The 24,246-nt window shown below is 38.0% G+C and overlaps 1 long non-coding RNA gene across 5 annotated transcripts; it reads right to left on the bottom strand.

The window, feature by feature from the left end:
* Nucleotides 1–819: 819 nt before the first annotated feature.
* On the bottom strand, nt 820–24,027 carry LOC139976999 (uncharacterized). Of its 5 annotated transcripts, none has more exons than XR_011796366.1 (7): nt 23,912–24,027; nt 22,608–22,832; nt 21,986–22,131; nt 21,139–21,246; nt 15,925–16,134; nt 6,682–6,758; nt 3,361–3,544 (listed from the first exon to the last, which is right to left on the bottom strand). It is a non-coding gene; the product is annotated as an uncharacterized lncRNA (long non-coding RNA). The 5 variants fall into 5 exon arrangements; XR_011796367.1 differs by having other exon boundaries at nt 6,682–6,735; nt 21,139–21,233; XR_011796363.1 differs by having other exon boundaries at nt 3,364–3,544; nt 6,682–6,735.
* Nucleotides 24,028–24,246: the final 219 nt, after the last annotated feature.

Raw genomic sequence — 24,246 nt, 5'->3', positions numbered from 1 at the left:
ATTCCTGGGATTCTTTCGCTGCTGATTCCATCACCTTTGCCAATTCTACAGCTTTTATGAACGTTAATGTTTTTTATGTTAGAAGCCGTTTTTGTGTACTCTCACTCATCAATCCGCACACGAACCGGTCTTGCAAAGAGTCATCCAAATTTGTGCCGAACTGACACCTCTCTGCTAGCTTTCTTAGTTCTGCTACAAATGTTGCAATGTTTTCATTTTCATATTGCGCTCGTTTGTGAAAACGAAATCGTTCTGCGATTAATAAGGGTTCTGGTGACAGGTGATCTTGCAGTGTTTTTACAATCTGGGTGAACGTTTTAGTTGCTGGCTTTTCCGGAGCCATCAAGTTTCTCAGTAAAGTATAGGTTTTACTACCCATTAAACTGAGCAATGCTGGCGTTTTCTTACTTTCTGGAATGTCATTAGCTTCAAAATACAGCTCTACCCGTTCCACATAGGTAGGCCAGTCTTCTACATTTTCATTAAATGTTTCGATTGTTCCAATATTGGTCGCCATGTTATCTGTAACGTCTGTAACCAATACTATGTTTTACGTGTAGAAACGTATAGTCCTATCCTAACCACTTTAGCATTGGCGTTTATGTTAGGCTATCGCACAGTCTTTACTGCACTAACATACCGGGGATAATAATGTAGCGTTTACCCTTCTACCGTTGTGAAAGTTCACGTCCGGATCGGAAATTCATTAAAAACCGATGTCATCAACTTCAGGCAATCCCATCCTCGTTCGCCATCTGTCATGTCTGGTGGTGGTGGCCGTAAACCGGTCATGATAATAATAACACGTGAAACAATTGGTTGCCATTTACAAGTCAGTTTATTTTAACAAAATAGGTGGCGCTATCCCAATATGGGAATTCGGCGGAACATAAAAATAAGACAATACAGTACAAAACTTGCTAGAGTAACACCTATATTTAACACAGGTAAAACTGATGAATTGTCAAATTATAGACCAATTCCAGTACTCACTTCTCTATGTAAAATAATTGAGAAAATTATTTACTCCAGAACTAAAACTTTTCTAAATAGCAACAACATAATTTCCGATAATCAGTATGGTTTTCGTCAAAATCGTTCAAATAGTATGGCTGGCCTTGACGTCATTGATTTTATTACTACTGGTTTTAATAATAAGCAGTCTACCCTTGGAATATTTATAGACCTATCAAAAGCTTTTGATACGGTCAATCATGATATTATTAAGCAAACTAAGTCATTATGGGATTAGGGGACTTGAGTTACAGTTGTTTAGAAATTACCTATCAGATCGTAAACAGAGTGTTATTATTGGTGAACACGTTCCAGCTTATTGTAATATAACTTGTGGTGTTCCTCAGGGATCTATTCTAGGACCGCTCCTTTTTCTCATTTATACCAATGATCTCCCTAATTGTTCAAGTATTCTTAAAGTTTGTCTTTTTGCTGATGACACTAGCATACTATTTAAGAATAATGATTTGAATGCATATAATCGTATTTTAAATAATGAACTTTCTGTTATTGCAGATTGGTTTTGTGCTAATAAGTTGTCTCTTAATGTGAATAAAACTAACTTCATAGTTTTCACACTTACCATTCCACCAAACCAAAACTAAAACTTATCTTGAACAATACAATTATACATGAAACAGAAAACGTTAAGTTCCTTGGAGTTCAACTTGACCCACTCTTAAGCTGGAGAATTCACATTGATTATATTTGTACTAAAGTGTCTAAGACGATTGGCATTCTTTATAAAATTAGGCTTCAGGTTCCTCATCAGGTATTATTATCACTTTATTATACATTGGTTTATCCTCATCTTTCGTATTGCAATATTCTCTGGGGCAATGCGCATACTGTTCACCTGAATAGATTATTTGTGCTCCAAAACAAGTTGATACGACTGATTAGCAAATCAGATTATCTTAGTCATCTTAGTTATCTACTCCTATTTTTAGGAATTTTAGTATCTTAACAGTTTTTGACATATATCAACTCCAACTTGGAATCTTTGTTTTCAAATATCTTCATGATTTACTTCCACCTCCGTTTTAAGTCTTTTTTTAATTTAAATAACTAACTCCATAGTTATAACACTAGACACTCAACTGCCATTCATTTGGATTACCCACGATTAGTTTTAAATACTAAGTCTGTAAGATTTACTGGTGCCACATTTTGGAATACGCTCGGACCCAAACTTAAAAAATTACCAACCTTATCAATATTCATAAAGCAACTGAAGCTATATTTGTTAAACAATGATTTGTAATATATGCGTTAAAGTTATCACATTTAATAATGCTACTTGTGCTTCCCGTTTGGGAAGTGGGGGAAGGGGGGGGGGTGTAGTTAGCGTATTGTATTTAATTTGTTCATGGTGAATCTGCACTTTATGAGTGTATAAGCGTAGCTTTTTCAGATTTTCCATGCTTTTTTTTCTTTCTTTGACATTGGTATTATTCATTATTGTAAATGTAACTGTAAAAATGAAAAAAAAGTGAAATAAACGAAACGAAAACTAATCTTCTTAACTAGCCATCTAACAAAGAACTTTTGACAATGCCGACCCAAGATTGCACACTGAATAAATTTTTGATAATTAATCAGCCGGTCAAGATGGCCACGGCTATGTAATGAACAAAGTGGAATACAGCAAAAGCTGGATATATTTGTCCAATCCCTCATAATTATGTAATACTAAATATGTCGCTGTAGTCCGCTACTTCCATAACCATCCACAAATGTGCAGTTTTTCATAATCAATAAAAGTAACACAAAGGACTATCAATCACAATAAAACACTTGGCAGAAATTCCAAATGAATCGAGGATAAATCAACAAGAAGATTGTAATATAAAAAGTAGAGCTTTTGAGGAACAATTACCGGCATGTTATTAAAGACCACTTATTGTGATCTACTCCAGGGAAGAATTGAAGGTTAAGCTATTTATAATCAATTGTATTCAATCAACCATATTTTGAGTTAGGTAAAAAATTTTTTGCAATGATGGTTTCAACTAAAAGTGTGGAAAACTTTCCTTTTTCATTTAGTTACGACATTTTCTACAACTGGAATATCTCTTTAAGTTTTACACAGTTTTACACACTGTGAGATCTTTGTCTTATTATATGATATTTTCATATGAAGGTGCTACTATCATTAGCTCACATTCCATGACTTGCCTCTAGTTTCATATGAAGGTGCTACTATCATTAGCTCACATTCCTCTAGTTTCATATGAAGGTGATGTTTATTAGCTCATGTTCCATGACCTAACTCTAGTTGCAGTTTATCATGAGTTGCAGTTGCAGTTGCTGCAGTTGCTGCAGTTGAGCTGCAGTTGCAGTTGCAGCTCATCATTAGCATGCTGAAGTTGAGAGGTCAGACTCTCTGCTTTGACCAGTTTGGTCTGGAGCCCCGAGACTAACTTCCCCTGTTCAACGTCTCTGCTCTGACATCTCTGAATCTCATCCAAATGCTGCTTGTCCACAGATTGTAACATCAGTCGGAAATCTTCTGCTTCTCCTCTTGTGACTGTTCAGAAGTAAAAAGGATGAAACCATTTATGCCGGGAATGGATATGAACCACACATTGGTACAGAGTCAAATCATCATTTTGAAGCTGTAGACACGTGGAACCATATGTGAAAGATATTCTTTTCTCAAGTTTACCAAAATTGACATTTTTTGGCTTAAACCCATCCAGTCCAACTTTCCAGTCTGGTACAGGTTGCATTCTTATATTTTTGATTGATAAAAGACCTGGTGAAATTCCTACATAGCTTTATAGAGATATCGATCATTGCAATTCTCACAATTAGTTCTGAAGAGTGAACTTGAAGCAAACAGGTGTGATGAACTAGCTGCACACTAACACTAAACTGCTTTGCATATATATATATATATATATATATATATATATATATATAAAAGTTGGTTGGTTGGCCTCTATCTTGGCGCAGAGTGCCCTTTTTTCGGTGGACACAGCGAAATATATATTGAGACTAGTGGAACACTAGTTTAACTCAGAGTTTCACACGTTTTTTGAGCGATCATCAGCATATATATTTCTCGCAATCATGTTTCTGTAGAGCTAATGTCACTCTCATATATGCCACTTTAAGCTGCTCATCAGAGCATTAATAACTAATACAAAATATGTTTTAGCTCATTCTTTGCATAAAAACTATACATATCTTACTAGTTTTGTATTGAAAACCAAAAAAACCCCTTTTAATTGTGACCAAATTTGACCTTGAAATGCCCTAAATAGCCCAAAATATTGGTAAAATGTGATGTTTGAGGACGTTGTTCACAGGCATAGTTTGGCATATGACCCTGAAAATGCAGTTTATGTGTACAGTAGTCCTTAGACAAGTGAACCACCCTGCTATGCACCTGTATGCTAATGCTAAGAAGTTGTTGTCATTTGAATTACTCAAATCGGCTTGTTCAAGCATTTACATACATATGAACCAAGTGATTTTCGCAATTTTCGAGTCGTTTCTCTTTTTCAACTTGTTCCAAATCTTTCAATTTTCCCTGTTTATGAAATTGACTTTGTCTTCAATAGAAACAAGAACTAATGCACTCGTAAAGGAGTTAAAAGACAGAAATCATCTAGGGATAGGATAGTATGAAATGTTGTCTGATACAAAATGACTTACCACGTCGTAAAGCAAATTTCCAGCGTCATCAACAAAGTGGACTCTTCACTACAAGATGCTTCATTACCAATACAACAACATTTAGATAATTCTTTTGAAATCCAAGTTAGAGAAGAATCAATCAGTCATGTCATCCAATGTGATGTTAGTCAACTTAAAAAACAAGGTCTTATATATGAGCAATTTTCTCGTACTATTTCTCTTGGGACTGCGTGATCTGGTTGAAATTGTAAGTAGTACATATGTATTATTGACTTGAGCTTTTATTTACATAGAAACAAACTAATCAAGAACAAGCTGGAAGACTTACCTTGAGGTTACTGATATCTTTGTTTTTCTCTTCTCTCATCTTCTTCAGTCCTTCCAACACTTTCTTGTAACTTTCAGATAACTGCATAAATCTCCCTTGGGAAGATCTCAAAGTGGAGAAAACAACATGAAGGAAAGACATAAATAACTTTGTGATATTAACAGTAACTAAAACTTAAACACCATAGCTATGATAAGATGAAATGCTTTCAGTTACATTACATGCGTTGCATTTGTCTTTCTAAACAAAAGTCAATAACTAAACTGCAATTAAATTATTCATATTCCACCAGGAAACTTCATAGAAGTAATTTGTGCACATTCCACACAAATCATATTAAAAATGATTTCTTCTTGTCCAAATTGAGTAGCAGTAAACATATATAAACGGCTCTGCCCAGATGTCCACCGGAACGGAAAAATGGAAGGTATTCTTAATTTAGTTGCACAAAGTAGATAGTTAAATCACAATTTGCATCAGTTAATGTTGATACAAAGGACTCGTTCAATAAACTCACCATGCCAAGTCCATCCAAAGTTACCTTCCAAAATTACCCTGAAAGGTGTTTAAACAACTATTAACATATCCTTCCAAAGAAAAGGAAAGATTTATTCAATTTATTTTTTCAATGAATAGTTGTAGATTCCTTGTTCAAGCATTTACATACATATGAACCAAGTGATTTTCGCAATTTTCGAGTCGTACATTTGAGTAGATAACACAAAATACACAACTTTTTGACTTGTGTTTTTAAGAATAGGGTCAATACACTCCTTAAAAATGGTATTTAAAGAAAAATTGAAATATACCCACAGGCCCAAAATGGACCCCCAATTAGGGCCTGAAGTGAGATTTCTTAAGTTTGAGAGCGCTGTTCGTGAAACGTACAACCCGCTTGACTTTTTTCCACACTTTTCCCGTACAACTACCACTGGACAGGGATCCTATGCAAATTAAAACTCAAACATGCCTTTGCTTGTGAATATAGAGCACACTCAAAGTAGGGCCAGAAAAGACCCCGTTCTCATTTTCTGCCATTTTAATTACTTGTTACGAAAAATTGAGACCGTAAATTTTCCTCAAAATTAGCTAAATTCGAAGACTGGCCACATGTCTTCCACAATATCTGCAATATCAGACATAAAATACTTTACATTTATGCAAAAAATGCCTCCAAACTTGACACAAATTTAGGGCTCTTAAAATGCAATCTGGATTTGGTTGCTAGGCGGGGCCGTATCCTAGCAACGAAAAATTTTTAATTTTTTTTGGTGCCGAATTTCATCCTTTGAGACATATGGCAAGACACCATATCAATTTCAGGCGATTCTGAGAGGGTCGACGTGGAGGCCACTGTTGATTTGGCATGGATTGACCCATATGTATATGTATATATATATATATATATATATATATATATATATAGATATACATACATATATATATATATATATATATATATACATTATATATATATATATATATATATATATATATGTAAAGTATGTTACCTTATTTAATATGTATAATATGTATTAGGTTACCACTGCATTGAATCTCTGCTATATTATACTGTTTATCGTCTCCCAAACAAGACTTGAAGTAAACCTATTTGACAGGTTGAATTTTATGCTGTGACTTGAAAGTCGCTAATATTGATTACATTTTGATTACTTCAGACACTGGTAACTTACGTTTTGATGGGACACCTTCAAGCACACCGACATCAATGAAAGTTCCCGTGGCAACTGTAGAAAGACAGAAAGCACAGCTGCAGGAATTAATATTGCCATTCCATTAGGAGGGTGAAGCATACAGCACAACAGTTATCTGATGTCACACTGTATAATATCAACTTTAACTTTTTGTTAATTCAAAAAATAAATGGTACTGCATAGCAAAATACCCACAGCACCTTCATATGAAACTAGAGGCAAGTCATGGAATGTGAGCTAATGATAGTAGCAAGTTTTAGAGATAAATTAAATTTGCCACTATCAAATTCTCTTGTGTAAGCCTGTAAGGTAACATTTAAATTGATTCATTGTTACGCATAATGAGTGTTCTACCACACGTAACTAATATTACGTCAGTGTTTTCTTAATTGAACGTGTTCAAACATTGGCTGTAAGGTAAAAGGTAATAACTAAAACCATTTTACAACAACGTAATTTAATATTGCCATTGCATTAGGAGGGTGAAGCATACAGCACAACAGTTATCTGATGTCACACTGTATAATATCAACTTTAACTTTTTGTTAATTCAAAAAATAAATGGTACTGCATAGCAAAATACCCATTGATAGTGAACACTTTGGAACACAAATCAGTATTTTGTGATAAACAAAATGCAAATATAAAATCTCACGAAATTAATCCCTTTGCTTGTACTCTCCTTCCCCTCCTTCCCCACCCCCCCTCCTCCAGCCAGTCAGACAATTGACAGAATTGATCAAGTCTCTTTGGTGCTACTGGCATTTAGGGTTTTGTAGCCTTATGTAGCAAACTACCTGGTCCTTTGATATGTGGAAGCCTCCCCATAGGCTTCATGTTCATTTTGTAAATATGGTCTTGTTCTTGTCAATTATATTCATGATTGATGGTTGTTTTGTATTAGTGTGGTTTGTAGTGTGATATTGAGGTTGCTCTTCTATCTTTCAAGGAACTCCACCTTGATTTTTTAATTTTCTCCACGCCACGAATTATTCATGCTAGACCCGTCAAGAGGCCGCCGAACAGAAGGAGTTGTTCCATTGCAAGAGTAAGGAGATGCAGGAAGAGTTTGAGTCATCCAGGAGGAATGTACGGGAGTAAGAGACGGCCCTGGAGGGCAAGAAGGCCAAGAGCAGACTGGAAAGAGATTCAATGCATGATATGCACATGCAGACCATTAAGGTGAGGTGATTGAGACCCACCCGGAATTATTATAAAGTTGCATGGGACAGGAGATGATAGTACAGGACTACAGGTTTTAACAACAACCACCATCTGTCTTGTACGACAACCATTCCTACCATCTTAGGTTTGCAAGGAGGTGATCATCCAGTTCATTTATGTACAGTATATAGCCTTGAGCTTTCTATATATATCATGATTTTGTTGGGTAATTACTTTAGTCCCTCCACTATCCTAAACTGAAACTTGCAAGGACAATATCCCAAGTTCCTATCTTGAGTGCAAGCATTCTGGTTATTAAAACAACTTGAGACTTCCAAAATGAGTCTGGGACTCAGTTTAATTACGGTACTGTCGCCTTGGATGGGTGAATAGTTTGTGAGCGACGCTGTCAATTTACCTCCGCCCGAGATGATTGAAGAATACGCACAGGGTGCGAGAGTGCCACTGAATCTGTAGAGCTTTACCCTAGCTTTGGGTAGCAATGATATATGTGTTTAAGAATGTCAAGTGCTTTGGCAAAATTATGAATATCTAAAAGCTCTACTTAGAGCTCATTCATGTAATACAGATTCAGAACACATAGTCATTTACTTAAAGGTAACATGTCTGTATACTTCTTAGCAAACATTCAGCTTCAAACAAAGATCCCCAAAGTGAACTATTGTTACTGTTATAACTGCAATCATAATGCCAGCTGTAGAAACAATAAAACTGAAGATGAGGTCGAAAAATACCTTGGGTGTAGACAGATCTTTCTTGGTTTGCAAATATGAGATAAGTTTAGGTGTAGGGAGGGGTGACCTTACTACTACGGCAAATTTATTGCACTGGATATAGTCCAACAAACACCTTTGTTCCTTTAATTCCCTTTAGGAAAAAAACACAGCTCTTTACAACCAGCAAGAGGAGAGTGAAGAGCATGTATTGAAGATGGCTCTACAAGTGTCAAAACTGGAATACCAGATTAAAAAAGAAAATGAGGTGGGCTACTGTTTTGCTTTTAATAAAACAATCGCATGAAAAGAGAAAGTGACAAGAGGAATAGCATCAACAAAGAAAATACCCCTCCCCACCCACCCACACCCTGAATTTTTGGAAGGAACTAGAGCACCAATGGTGCAGAAGCTCATACCTTTTCGAGCTTCAAAATGTAGGGCCCACAAAACTTTATGGCCCACCAAATTTCAGGCCATTTTTCAGATTCCACCAATTTTTGGTCCATGAGGGATAACCCCCCCCCCCCTCTGTTAGCAGAATCCTGGCCACACCACTGGCTGTATTTCCTATTTTCCCCCTTTAAATCCTATTTTACCCACTCTCTCAAACAAAACAGTCGTCATTGAAGAATACGCACAGGGTGCGAGAGTGCCTTCATGATCTTCATTTCTTGTACTCATCTTTTTCTGCCAGACAATAACCACCCCTAAAAGGAAGCCTGTCTATAACCTCAGATCAAGAGTTGTTATGAAAAACAGCAACACACCAACAGCAGGCCATTCAGACCATGTGCTTAAACAAGCACTCACTGTCGAGGTCCAGACAATAACCACACCTAAAAAGAAGACTGCATACAGTCTGAGGTCACGAGTGGTTCTTCGTAACAGCAACATCCTAACAGCAGGCCAATCAGGAGACCATGTAATGAAACATTGTGCCGAAGCACTCACAACCAGCAAGAGGAGAGTGAAGAGCATGTATTGAAGATGGCTCTACAAGTGTCAAAACTGGAATACCAGATTAAAAAAGAAAATGAGGTGGGCTACTGTTTTGCTTTTAATAAAACAATCGCATGAAAAGAGAAAGTGACAAGAGGAATAGCATCAACAAAGAAAATACCCCTCCCCACCCACCCACACCCTGAATTTTTGGAAGGAACTAGAGCACCAATGGTGCAGAAGCTCATACCTTTTCGAGCTTCAAAATGTAGGGCCCACAAAACTTTATGGCCCACCAAATTTCAGGCCATTTTTCAGATTTCACCAATTTTTGGTCCATGAGGGATAACCCCCCCCCCCCTCTGTTAGCAGAATCCTGGCCACACCACTGGCTGTATTTCCTATTTTCCCCCTTTAAATCCTATTTTACCCACTCTCTCAAACAAAACAGTCGTCATTGAAGAATACGCACAGGGTGCGAGAGTGCCTTAATGATCTTCATTTCTTGTACTCATCTTTTTCTGCCAGACAATAACCACCCCTAAAAGGAAGCCTGTCTATAACCTCAGATCAAGAGTTGTTATGAAAAACAGCAACACACCAACAGCAGGCCATTCAGACCATGTGCTTAAACAAGCACTCACTGTCGAGGTCCAGACAATAACCACACCTAAAAAGAAGACTGCATACAGTCTGAGGTCACGAGTGGTTCTTCGTAACAGCAACACCCTAACAGCAGGCCAATCAGGAGACCATGTAATGAAACATTGTGCCGAAGCACTCACAACCAGCAAGAGGAGAGTGAAGAGCATGTATTGAAGATGGCTCTACAAGTGTCAAAACTGGAATACCAGATTAAAAAAGAAAATGAGGTGGGCTACTGTTTTGCTTTTAATAAAACAATCGCATGAAAAGAGAAAGTGACAAGAGGAATAGCATCAACAAAGAAAATACCCCTCCCCACCCACCCACACCCTGAATTTTTGGAAGGAACTAGAGCACCAATGGTGCAGAAGCTCATACCTTTTCGAGCTTCAAAATGTAGGGCCCACAAAACTTTATGGCCCACCAAATTTCAGGCCATTTTTCAGATTCCACCAATTTTTGGTCCATGAGGGATAACCCCCCCCCCCCCCCTCTGTTAGCAGAATCCTGGCCACACCACTGGCTGTATTTCCTATTTTCCCCCTTTAAATCCTATTTTACCCACTCTCTCAAACAAAACAGTCGTCATTGAAGAATACGCACAGGGTGCGAGAGTGCCTTCATGATCTTCATTTCTTGTACTCATCTTTTTCTGCCAGACAATAACCACCCCTAAAAGGAAGCCTGTCTATAACCTCAGATCAAGAGTTGTTATGAAAAACAGCAACACACCAACAGCAGGCCATTCAGACCATGTGCTTAAACAAGCACTCACTGTCGAGGTCCAGACAATAACCACACCTAAAAAGAAGACTGCATACAGTCTGAGGTCACGAGTGGTTCTTCGTAACAGCAACACCCTAACAGCAGGCCAATCAGGAGACCATGTAATGAAACATTGTGCCGAAGCACTCACAACCAGCAAGAGGAGAGTGAAGAGCATGTATTGAAGATGGCTCTACAAGTGTCAAAACTGGAATACCAGATTAAAAAAGAAAATGAGGTGGGCTACTGTTTTGCTTTTAATAAAACAATCGCATGAAAAGAGAAAGTGACAAGAGGAATAGCATCAACAAAGAAAATACCCCTCCCCACCCACCCACACCCTGAATTTTTGGAAGGAACTAGAGCACCAATGGTGCAGAAGCTCATACCTTTTCGAGCTTCAAAATGTAGGGCCCACAAAACTTTATGGCCCACCAAATTTCAGGCCATTTTTCAGATTCCACCAATTTTTGGTCCATGAGGGATAACCCCCCCCCCCCCTCTGTTAGCAGAATCCTGGCCACACCACTGGCTGTATTTCCTATTTTCCCCCTTTAAATCCTATTTTACCCACTCTCTCAAACAAAACAGTCGTCATTGAAGAATACGCACAGGGTGCGAGAGTGCCTTCATGATCTTCATTTCTTGTACTCATCTTTTTCTGCCAGACAATAACCACACCTAAAAAGAAGACTGCATACAGTCTGAGGTCACGAGTGGTTCTTCGTAACAGCAACACCCTAACAGCAGGCCAATCAGGAGACCATGTAATGAAACATTGTGCCGAAGCACTCACAACCAGCAAGAGGAGAGTGAAGAGCATGTATTGAAGATGGCTCTACAAGTGTCAAAACTGGAATACCAGATTAAAAAAGAAAATGAGGTGAGCTACTGTTTTGCTTTTAATAACTAATCGCATGAAAAGAGAAAGTGACAAGAGGAACAGCATCAACAAAGAAAATACCCCTCCCCACCCACCCACACCCCCAAATTTTGGAAGGAACTAGAGCACCAATGGTGCAGAAGCTCATACTTTTTCGAGCTTCAAAATGTAGGGCCCACAAAACTTTATGGCCCACCAAATTTCAGGCCATTTTTCAGATTCCACCAATTTTTGGTCCATGAGGGATAACCCCCCCCCCCCTCTGTTAGCAGAATCCTGGCCACACCACTGGCTATATTTCCTATTTTCCCCCTTTAAATCCTATTTTACCCACTCTCTCAAACAAAACAGTCGTCATTGAAGAATACGCACAGGGTGCGAGAGTGCCTTCATGATCTTCATTTCTTGTACTCATCTTTTTCTGCCAGACAATAACCACACCTAAAAAGAAGACTGCATACAGTCTGAGGTCACGAGTGGTTCTTCGTAACAGCAACACCCCAACAGCAGGCCAATCAGGGGACCATGTACTGAAACATTGTGCCGAAGCACTTACAGCCAGCAAGATGAGAGTGAAGAGCATGTAATGAAGATGGCTCTACAAGTGTCAAAACTGGAATACCAGATAATAACAGAAAATGAGGTGAGCTACTGTTTTGCCAACTCTCTCAAACAATACCACTGACACCCTATTAAACTTTCTCTCCCTCTACCTGAGCAGACATAACTTCAAAAGCACTACTTCCCAAAATTTTGGTTGGCTGCCTACATACCTCAGGCTCAAAGACTTCTAAGAATCAGCAAGTGCTGATTGGCTATAGGGCTCTCATGCTTACAGTTCAACAGTTAATAACAACTCCCAGTCCTGCTTTAATTCCACTAACAGCCTCTGCAGAGCCTAACCTCAAATGTAAACAAACACTACAGAGACTGGGAGACAAATTAAAGGAGCTTTGGCAATAGGTGAAGGCTCAGATTTTTTTTAAACAATGGAATTAATTGTAATTAATTAACTTTTGACCAAAAATTATTAGGCATCACCTTATTCGTACACAATCCAACAATCATCAGTTCAACTTTGAATATGATCCATCAAAATCTTGAGGAGATTGAGATATTTGAAAATATTACAAAGAATGACCCCCGATGACCCCCTAAAAGACATTTGACATCAATTTTCCGAACACCCCTCGTAACTCTCATCCAGAGGAACGTTGTGACCAAGTTTCATTATAACTGGCCATACACTGTACGAACAGGAGCAATTTGAAAATATAGGGCCACGGTCCGTGCCACAAAAGACCCCTAGTTGAACTTTGATCTCAAATTCATGAACACCCTGAAGGTAAAACTTCCATAGTACTATCGTGACAAACCCTCAACATTGTACCATGAATTCTGTAGGAGAAGAAGCATTTTGCGTATTTCCACAAAATGGCCAGTTACGGCCCACAGGTGACCTTTGACCCCAAATTTTGGACCATCTCTGATGGCCCTATACCCAATGGTCCTTGTGTCCAAGTTTCAGGGAATTCCAACAAACACTGTGCGAGTGGGAGCGGTTTTACCAATTGTTGACGGATAGAGTGATAGAGTGATAGAATGATAGAGTGATAGACGCCGCACTGTAACAATAGCTCACACCAGCATGCTGGTATGAGCTAAAAACCTTAAAATATCCCATTTCCACAGTAAGTAGCCTGAATTTCTTGTAGGGCTGTGAGTTTTTGTTTAAAGACGTAAACGTTTAAACGGCCGATTTTCCGTTCGTTTAAACGTTCGCGAAAATCGCATAAAAGCGTGGGGTCCAGGGGACTGCCCTAGGGCCCTGGTGGGGCGAAGACCCCGGAAAAGGAAAAGGAAATTTTTGCGTGTCTGGCGATAAAAAAAATTCGCAGTTGAGGGTGCAAAATACTGACAACTTTTTAAATTTAAATTGTCACGAAGCTGATGAAAAATTTTAAATGACAAGTTAGAGTGGCTATATTATGTTATAAAATGAAAAGAGATTTAATCTGTCTTACAATCTTTAAAAAGTTTAACTTACAGAACCTCCGATATTATGAAACAAAAAACGTTCGGCAAAGCCCCGTTTCTAGACTGCCTAACAATGAATAGCGTTTCCCAGGTACCTTGCCAAACAACTGTGCGCTCACCCCCTGACTAACACCTGTTTGTTAACATTTTTGGCACGTTTCCAAGAAACGTTTCATGGAGTATTCCCCATGATACACAAGGCACAGTTCATACACGCAGCACAAGATATCAAGCTATGGCCATCTTTATGAAAGTAAACCTTGTAATAAAATATGTTTTAGGCCACACGGCATGATTAACTAATGCTAAACATTATTTCCATGTTCTTGTAGAAAACGTCAAGCTCGCAAAATACGATTAGTTGTGTTTTTGTAGTTACGTGAGATCCGTAACAGACGAGGTGGTTAGGCTATTTGCTATACACTTAGTACTATGGTAGGACATTATTTTTTCCGTATTGTTGGAAATTCTACAAAATACTTTCTTTTCCCCCCGCTTAACACCAGATGTGGTCTTACGGTTTATTCATAAATGGGTGTACTAGAGAGCCTTGTTTACATGACATTAGTTGCATGTAGCACGATATGCAAGTTTCGCGTGAATTTTTCGAAAGTGTTTTGCTGGATCTTTCGTTATATTTGAAAGGACCGTACTTACTTTTCGTACACAATTGGTAATTTCTCTACTGATTTTCAGAGTTTTTTTAACGATCTCCAATCGATACATTTCCTTTGATCATGTATTTGAACAACTATTACCAAGTCGAGTATTCGACCCAGTATTGTCTGGTCGGAGAGTTCAACGTGATAGACAGGGATTGTAATCATTTCGATCGAACATGCATTGACTGGGTTATCTGCGCCGCCGCTGTCGGCTCGATATAAAGTACACTTGTGCCACGAATCAGGAAGTTTTCACAAAAGTATAACAGCGTTCAAGTTTAAGCCATTTATGTCGCCGGATACATCCGGGGGGGGGGACAAAAGTAGGATTACGTTTGCGGTTTATGATTCGACTGATCATAAGTTGTGTTGTTATTTCGCGTAGTAGACAAAATAAACACGGGAATTGATACGCGATTTTTGCCAATAATTTAATTTTCAGTTGATATCATAGTTTCGTTTAAACGTTCATCAGGTTTTATTAAACGTTTAAACGATGTTTCGTTCGTTTACACGTTTAAACGGCACAGCACTAATTTCTTGGGCCGATATTTCATTGAGAAGCCAGTTGTTACAACATTGGTGTCACAAGAATGAAAGGGCGCCGGAAATATATAATTAATGCAACTCTCCTGTAGTAGGAATTACAAATTACTGGATGATGTTACAAAGTTATATATAGAAATCAAATACGAAAAAAAATCAGCAGTTACTGAGAAACCCAGTGAAATGATTTCTCTCCAGAAACTCGTAGTGAGGTAACCAGTCAAGCCAAATCATAAACTACTTTAAACTAATACATGGCAAAGATATGGTTATTTTCAAATCTGGTGATATTTTGTGATAATGCATCTGGCAACAGCAGGGTGAATGATGTCATCACATCCAGTTGCATATGTCTTCTTTTTCTCCTTTATTACTTAACTTACTTACTCACAGCTGGAAAATGATAGTTCTACAAACAGTTGCATTTCAAAAATTCTTTTAACAGAGAGATCTTTGACAGCTTGGCAGAAATTCCAAATGTATCGAGGATAAATCAACAAGAAGATTGTAATATAAAAAGTAGAGCTTTTGAGGAACAATTACCGACATGTTATTAAAGACCACTTATTGTGATCTACTCCAGGGAAGAATTGAAGGTTAAGCTATTTATAATCAATTGTATTCAATCAACCATATTTTGAGTTAGGTAAAAGATATTTTGCAATGAGGGTTTCAACTAAAAGTGTGGAAAATTTTCCTTTTTCATTTAATTACCACATTTTCTACAACTGGAATATCTCTTTAAGTTTGAGTTTTACACACTGTGAGATCTGTGTCTTATTCCATGACTTGCCTCTAGTTTCATATGAAGGTACTGTTTATTAGCTCATGTTCCATGACCTACCTCTAGTTGCTGTTTATCATGACATCCCTCATCAATAGCATGCTGAAGTTGAGAGGTCAGACTCTCTGCTTCGACCAGTTTGGTCTGGAGCTCCGAAACTAAACTTCTCCTGTTCACCGTCTCTGCTCTGACATCTCTGAATCTCTTCCAAGAACTGCTTGTCCACAGATTGTAACATCAGTCGGAAATCTTCTGCTTCTCCTCTTGTGACTGTTCAGAAGCAAAAAGGATGAAACCATTTATGCCGGGAATGGATATGAACCACACATTGAAACAGAGTCAAATCATCATCGTCAAATCATATGAATATATATATATATATATATATATATACATATATATATATATATATATATAAGTTGGTTGGTTGGCCTCTATCTTGGCGCAAAGTGCCCTTTTTACGGTGGACACAGCGAAATATATATTGAGACTAGTGGAACACTAGTTTAACTCTTACTCAGAGTTTCACAGTTTTTTGAGCGATCATCAGCATATATATATCTCGCAATCATGTTTCTGTAGAGCTAATGTCAATCTCATATACGCCACTTTAAGCTGCTCATCAGAGCATTAATAACTTATATAAAATATGTTTTAGCTCATTCTTTGCATCATAACTATACATATCTTACTAGTTTTGTATTGAAAACCAAAAAAAAAAACCTTTTCATTGTGACCAAATTTGACCTTGAAATGCCCTAAATATTGGTAAAATGTGATGTTTGAGGACGCTGTTCACAGGCATCGTTGGGCATATGACCCTGAAAATGCAGTTTATGTGTAGTCCTTAGACAAGTGAACCACCCTCTTAATTGCTATGCACCTGTATGGTAATGCTAAGAAGTTGTTGTCATTTGAATTACTCATATCGGCTTGTGCAAGCATTTTCATACATATGAACCAAGTGATTTTCGCAATTTCAAGTCATAAATTTGAGTATATAACGACTGTCTGTATGAGGACATGGGGGAGGGGTCTAAGGGGAGGGGTCCCCCTCCCCTTTGCCGGAAAATTGCAATTTAAAAAGTCTGTAGATGCAAAATGGTGCAATATACAGTTGTTTGGTCAATGATATTGCCCCCTCCCAATCACCCCTTTCTTCTGTCCTATTTTTCTTTTTTTCTCCTGAATTTTTTATTAACACTCGGGTCATGGAGCCTAGGGAGGTAGCTATGCCACTGAACCGAACTTAGCAAGGGTGTGACGCACTTGCTGCATTAAATAAAGTGCGATCATAACAAAATGATAATAGGTCTACGGTACCTACAAAGTGAGTAGGATTTTACTGCCAAAAAATACCCAACTAGGTCTGTGATAGAACATTCTGTTTTTTTTTCAGCTTTTATCTCTGTTGAGCAACAATTTGTATGTCAAGAGAAGCCCTTCGCCTACCTCTACTCTCACCCACCCCTCGGCCTCATCTCCTCGACCATACTACTAATGTTCAACTTCTTGTAGTTTTTACCAACAGTTAACTGCTGTGACAGTTTCAATCACACCTGACCTGGTTGTGGGTATTTATTCCTCTCGATTTTTTTCGTCATTTTTTTTTTTAATATTAATTTTTTTTAATTTAATTTTTTTTTTTTTTTTTTACTGAGCGTCGCAAAGTGGCCGGGTCATGTACGTAAGCTTGCACGGTTTTGTGAAAACTTACAACCGGTTTTTTCTAGCAAAAAACCGAATCTGGCTCAAAAACCGGTTTTTTCCCCCTCCCAAATTGCATTGAAAACATCCAAATCTCGATCGCTAAGATGCGTATTTTTGAAGCTTTACCAACAGCGTGTTCAAGTCTGTTCGTTTGCAGTGAAGGGTTAAAAATAAGAAGAATAAATTCAAGAAATGTTACTGCCTTCATGACTCTCATTTTATAACCCACGTTAACTAAACTGAAGTAAATATGTCGAAAAGATATGTGTTAGTGAAGTTTTTTTCTTAAAGTTAAAACATCACGTACTGGTATCGTTTTTCTTGTGTTTACTGTACTTCACGAAGTTCAAATTCGTGTTCAGAAAAAAATATCACGGTCATGTTATATGTTATATTATATGTTATATTTTCGGAGATGAGGGCCGAGCGTATTACGCTCGGCCATCTAGCCATGTTCGCGGGTGGTATCTTGGCGGTAAAATAAATTTCTCTTCAAGGAGTGAAGAGAATATACCGTCTACACTTTCAAGTACAAGTTGAAAAATATCCCTGGCAAAAGCGGGGATTAGGTCGGCAAAGAATATAAATTGTTAACGTTTAAGTTGGAAACATGTGTTCTTCAAGACTTCAACGCAAACGAAAAACCAACTGAGAGACGCCTTGTCTGATAACTGATAAGAAGAAATGTTTAAAGGAAACTTACAAAGAAAATAAAATCTATTAGCGTACAAAGGAGAATTGTCCCAACAGCAGCATCTGTAATTTCCAGCCATGTATGCAACATTTTTACTCCTTTAATATTCCTTGACTCAAGCCTGACGCCAGGTGTCTCTTGTCAATAATGGACTGTGATTGTTCTAATGTTACTTGTTGCGTCTTAGTTGTTAAACTCAGAGCCCCCCCCCCCCCCCCCGTGATTGTTCTAAAGTTACTTGTTGCATCTTACTTGTTAAACTCAGAGCCCCCCCTGTGATTGTTCATTGTTCTAATGTTACTTGTTGCATCTTAGTTGTTAAACTCCCAGAGCCCCCCCTCCTGCGACTGTACATGTCGTATGGTATTGTGGATTGCGCAATGTACCTTTCAAGTTTTAACGTTCATTTTTTGAACACGAACTGTGATCAATGTGTTTGAAAAGATTTTCTCCATATCCTCTACTATTAAATTGAAGTTGAATAATGAGAACAAAACAAAGAGGACAAACACGTCGGATATGAACTGCATCTCGTCATTTGAGTGTGTACTTCTCACAACTACTAACGTTGGCCACCAAGGTCAGTTACTACAAGGTACCTAACTGATGCAACGCATATAAGGGCTGCATAGCCCAATGTTAGGCCTAGCTATCCACCCTCAAGCACTGGTTATGGTGTGTGGCGATCGTAGCTGACAATGTCGTCTTTCAGAAAAGCTTTCTCTTGTTGCAATTTACTTTCATATTGCAAAAAGAACAATAAATAGGAGAAACCAAAGTCAACAAACTTTGTTTTTTCCAGTATTTGCAATTCACATTTCGGTTTTTCGGTTTTCTTAAAATAAAAAATAGTACCGAAATTCGGTTGGAAAAAACCGGTTTCGGTACTAAAACCGGTTTACCGTGCAAGCCTACATGTACGTGCAGTAAGCGGGTCATTTGACATTGGATCACATGACTGTTATGTTTTGAAACAATCCCTTACCCCATTCACAACTAGTCCCAAAATATCAACCTTGTCACACCCTGTCAATGGTAGTTTCACAAGTTATTGAGAAAAACTAGGCCAACATTACAGCCAACTCCATGGAGTGAAAGCAAATCTCAAGTTCACAGGTGCTTGACCTAGTTTCTCCTTGGCAGCTGGCCAAGAAATGTTTTGAAATTCGTGGTACCTGTGCAACTTACATCCAACCAGAACTACCAATGATCTACAAATATTTTCTAGAGAAGGCATGCTTCGCCATTCAAGTGCACTATTCCATCGAAATCACATCAACTCTTTAGCAAAATATCCATACGGATGAGTCACAAGTGTTGAAGTAACTCTAGCACTTTTATATATCTATGGTCTGCAAGCAAGCCTTGGAAGACACTGTACATGTATGTAGATATGTACATAGCAATTCAGGACTTCTAGCGACACACTTAAGTCAATGGGGATATTGTCGCGAGTTCAGATTCAAATCTACGAATGCAAGTAAGATCATTTTCAATTGTCAGTAGGCTCTCCTATTCTTATGAGGCGAATCGCCCATGTCATATACTTATAGGCTGGACGATGGGAGATACCGTATATTATGAAAAGGTTTTTACAAGTTGACCCCTGGTGACCCTAAATGACCTTCGATATCCACCAAAAACGATAGGCTTTTTGTACTTAATGTGGTCAACCTACATACCAGAAATGAAATCAATCCAAGCTTTGCTTGTTGAGATATCATGTTTACAAGCTTTTCACTATTTGACCCCTGGTGACCCCAAGTGACCTTTGACCTACACCAAAAACAATAGGCTTCTTGTACTCAATAAGATACTCCTATGTACCAAATATGAGAACTGTCCAAGCTTCCCTTCTTGAGATATCGTGTTTACAAGCTGGGCGTCACAAACGCACACACACACACACCCACACACACACGCATGATTGCAAAGGTTACGATTATCATCGAAACCAAAAACATAAAAACAAAGTTGTTGATGTGTATCTATGGTATCACACCTGTTTGCTGAACTTCTCTTTTTGGTACAAAACATGTGTCAACTTCACATGTTGTTATTTCCAAAATGGTTCTCAGGAAATGAATAATGCAAATTTCACCAGCAGGATGCTCAGAATACATCCTCTTTTATCAATCCAAATATAAATATTTAATCCGGACTATCCCTGTAACTAAATGATAACACAGTGTTACAGTGTTAACACTGTATTTAATACCCTTCTTGCAATATATACATACTTCCACGACAAAGATAATACAAATATTCTTAATTTCATATGTATTCCTGAGGGTGGAGAGCTCCTCATTTAACTTGTCGACCTGATGCTTTAATCTTGCTCTCATCTGAGTCCACTCTGTCTTCTCCTCAGAGTGTAACTGTTGATCAGATTAAATGGATTTGACAAACATAAACACTAAGTTGTTAACTAGATGTAGCGAAATGCAGAAAAGATAACCAAATTTTTGGTGTATATTCAATGTTTTGAATAAAATTTTAAATATTTCTCAAATCTATCATTGTTTTCAGTCTTTTGTATGTGTTTAAATCTACACAAAAACTGTACCAACTTTGAGGAGCATGGGGATGATCGACTTAGTTTTCTGTGGGGAAATCACACAATTTCCTTAAAACTCTCGTTCAGGAAAAGAGCACTTGTAGTTGATAAAAAACAGTACCCTACATTTTCATTTGAGAGAAAGGGTACTCTCTATCATCACAAAAATGGAAATGGGATATTTTAAGGTTTTTTCTTCCAAAAATTCAGGGTGTGGGTGGGTGGGGAGGGGTATTTTCTTTGTTGATGCTGCTCCTCTTGTCACTTTCTCTTTTCATGCGATTGTTTTATTAAAAGCAAAACAGTAGCTCACCTCATTTTCTTGTTTTCTCTGGTATTCCAGTTTTGAAACTTGAAGAGCCATCTTCATCACATGCTCTTCACTCTCTTCTAGCTGGTTGTGAAGAGCTGTGTTTTTTTCCTAAAGGGAAATAAAGGAACAAAGGGGTATGGGTTAGGGTTAAAATCTAGAGAAACGACTTAAAAGACTCAGAATTATGAAGTGTGACAAAGTTACAAAACAATGCAAACTTCATTATCAAATTACATCATTGTACACAATTTTGCACCAGTGTCAAATACATATATTGTCTTGAGAACTAAATATATATGTGTGTGTGTGTGCGATCCTGACTTTAATGTCTTAGCTCAAAGGTGTTTGTTGGACTATATCCAGTGCAATAAATTTGCCCTAGTAGTAAGGTCACCCCTCCCTACACCTAAACTTGTCTCATATTTCCAAGAAAGATCTGTCTACACCCAAGGTATTTTTCGACCTCATTTTCAGTTTTATTGTTTCTACAGCTGGCATTATGATTGCAGTTATAACACTAACAATAGTACACTTTGGGGATCTTTGTTTGAAGCTGAATGTTTGCTAAGAAGTATGCAGACATGTTACCTTTAAGTAAATGACTATGTGTTCTGAATCTGTATTACATGAATGAGCGAGCTAAGTAAGGCTTTTAGATATTCATAATTTTGCCAAAGCACTTGACATTCTTAAACACATATATCATTGCTACCCAAAGCTAGGGTAAAGCTCTACAGATTCAGTGGATTTACTTTCTATTATTAAATAAACTTCTGTCAGTTAATCTACTTTTGAAAATTGAATAAAAATAATAATAATAATAATAATCACGTGTCTACGGCAATACCTGAAGTTTCTGGACCTCTACAATGTGTGCTTCGGCACAATGTTCCATTACATGGTCCCCTGATTGGCCTGCTGTTGGAAGCTGTTACGAAGAACCGCTCGTGACCTCAGACTGTATGCAGTCTTCTTTTTAGGTGTGGTTATTGTCTGGCAGAAAAAGATGAGTACAAGAAATGAAGTTCATGAAGGCACTCTCGCACCCTGTGCGTATTCTTCAATGACGACATGAAGGCACTCTCGCACCCTGTGCGTATTCTTCAATGACGACATGAAGGCACTCTTGCACCCTGTGTGTATTCTTCAATGACGACATGAAGGCACTCTCGCACCCTGTGTGTTATTCTTCAATCATCTCGGGCGGAGGTAAATTGACAGCGTCGCTCACAAACTATTCACCCATCCAAGGGGACAGTACCATAATTAAACTGAGTCCCAGACTCATTTTGGAAGTCTTAAGTTGTTTTAATAACCAGAATGATTGCACTCAAGGTAGGAACTTGGGATATTGTCCTTACAAGTTTCAGTTTAGGATAGTGGTTGTTGTTAATACCTATAGTCATGTACTATCATCTCCTGTCCCATGCCACTTTATAATAATTCCGGGTGGGTCTCAATCACCTCACCTTACTGGTCTACATGTGCATATCATGCATGGAATCTCTTTGAAGTCTGCACTTGGCCTTCTTGCCCTCCAGGGCTGTCTCTTACTCCGATACATTCCTCCTGGATGACCCCAACTCTCCCTGCATCTCCTTACTCTTGCGATGGAACAACTCCTTCTGTTCGGCGGCCTCTTGACGGGTCTAGCATGAATAATTCGTGGCGTGGAGAAAGTTAAGGTGGAGTTCCTTGAAAGATAGAAGAGCAACCTCAATATCACACTACAAACCACACTAATACAAAACAACCATCAATCATGAATATAATTGACAAGAACAAGACCATATTTACAAAATGAACATGAAGCCTATGGGGAGGCTTCCACATATCAAAGGACCAGGTAGGTTGCTATATAAGGTTACAAAACCCTAAATGCCAGTAGCACCAAAGAGACAAACTTGTGAATTCTGTCAGGCGTCTGACTGGCCGGAGGAGGGGGGGTAGGGAAGGAGGGGGAGGGAGGGGAAGGAGAGTACAAGGAAAGGGATTAATTTATCGGGTGACAGCAGCCTAGTATAGAATGTTGTAAGTGTACACAGAACCTATACCAAATAAATATACACACAAATAATATAAAAGTACCAATCCACCGGCAATTGACCAGGAAACAAACTGTGTATAGATTAGAAATAATGACAATGACAATGAAACTGTTTATTTCCAACACAAAAGATAAGTACATAAGTACCATAATAACCACACAATTACACTTAAAAGTATAACATGAAACAATGAACAGTATATTCTTCAAAGGAGTTAACATATAAAACAACTATACAATAAAAGAAATCAAATTGGAACAAGCTTAACAATCCGTAAATCCTCAAAGCCATCATATCTCTACCAGTATCGCCATATAATCTATACATGGGACCATGTGGTCGGTATATGCAATGTAACAAATCTTTCGTTCTCTTAAAACAACATGGCGGCCATTCAATGAACATCGACCCTTTTAACATCTCTCATGCTTCTCCAAATACACCTAAAATAATATCATGCATATAATCATACTTTACACTTGTCACTTACTTATTTTAGGATACGATTAATTAATACAATGTGACAAAATTATGAAGTAATGATATACTTTTACGTAATGATAGTTAACGTTAAATTTCGTGGATTAGGTAACCTTACACAAATCTAATACAGATCGCTGTAACGTTAACAACAACATTCAATTTATGGTTTGAAATACTTCTTAATTCTAACTGTTATATGATTATGTTTTTATAACTCATAAAGAAACTTCATTTAAACTCACCGAACATCTTTTCTTCCAAATCTTATTTCATATCGAAACGCAGTAACTTCACTTGGACTTCTATTAAAACACCTTCACTTTTCTTCCTTCGTTTACTTGTAAGACCCACGCTCGAAGGAAGCCACTAAATACTAACCCCTACAGCGGGTCGGACCATTTCGAGTGCCCTCGGAACTCGGTTTCGGGTGCAACTGTGCTCGGCGCTCTCGGTTCCCGAATTACGTTATTTTGCCCAGGTCTCGGAAGTTAGTTGACTCTATGTAATAACTTGTGAGACCTGCTACTCGAGATAGAGATAGATATAATAGCGGTTTGAAACGGTACTTGTAGTTTTT

The sequence above is a fragment of the Apostichopus japonicus genome, chromosome 12, assembly GCF_037975245.1.
Source record: "Apostichopus japonicus isolate 1M-3 chromosome 12, ASM3797524v1, whole genome shotgun sequence".
NCBI classification, from domain to species: domain Eukaryota; kingdom Metazoa; phylum Echinodermata; class Holothuroidea; order Aspidochirotida; family Stichopodidae; genus Apostichopus; species Apostichopus japonicus.
This window is presented reverse-complemented; position numbering and strand designations above follow the sequence as displayed.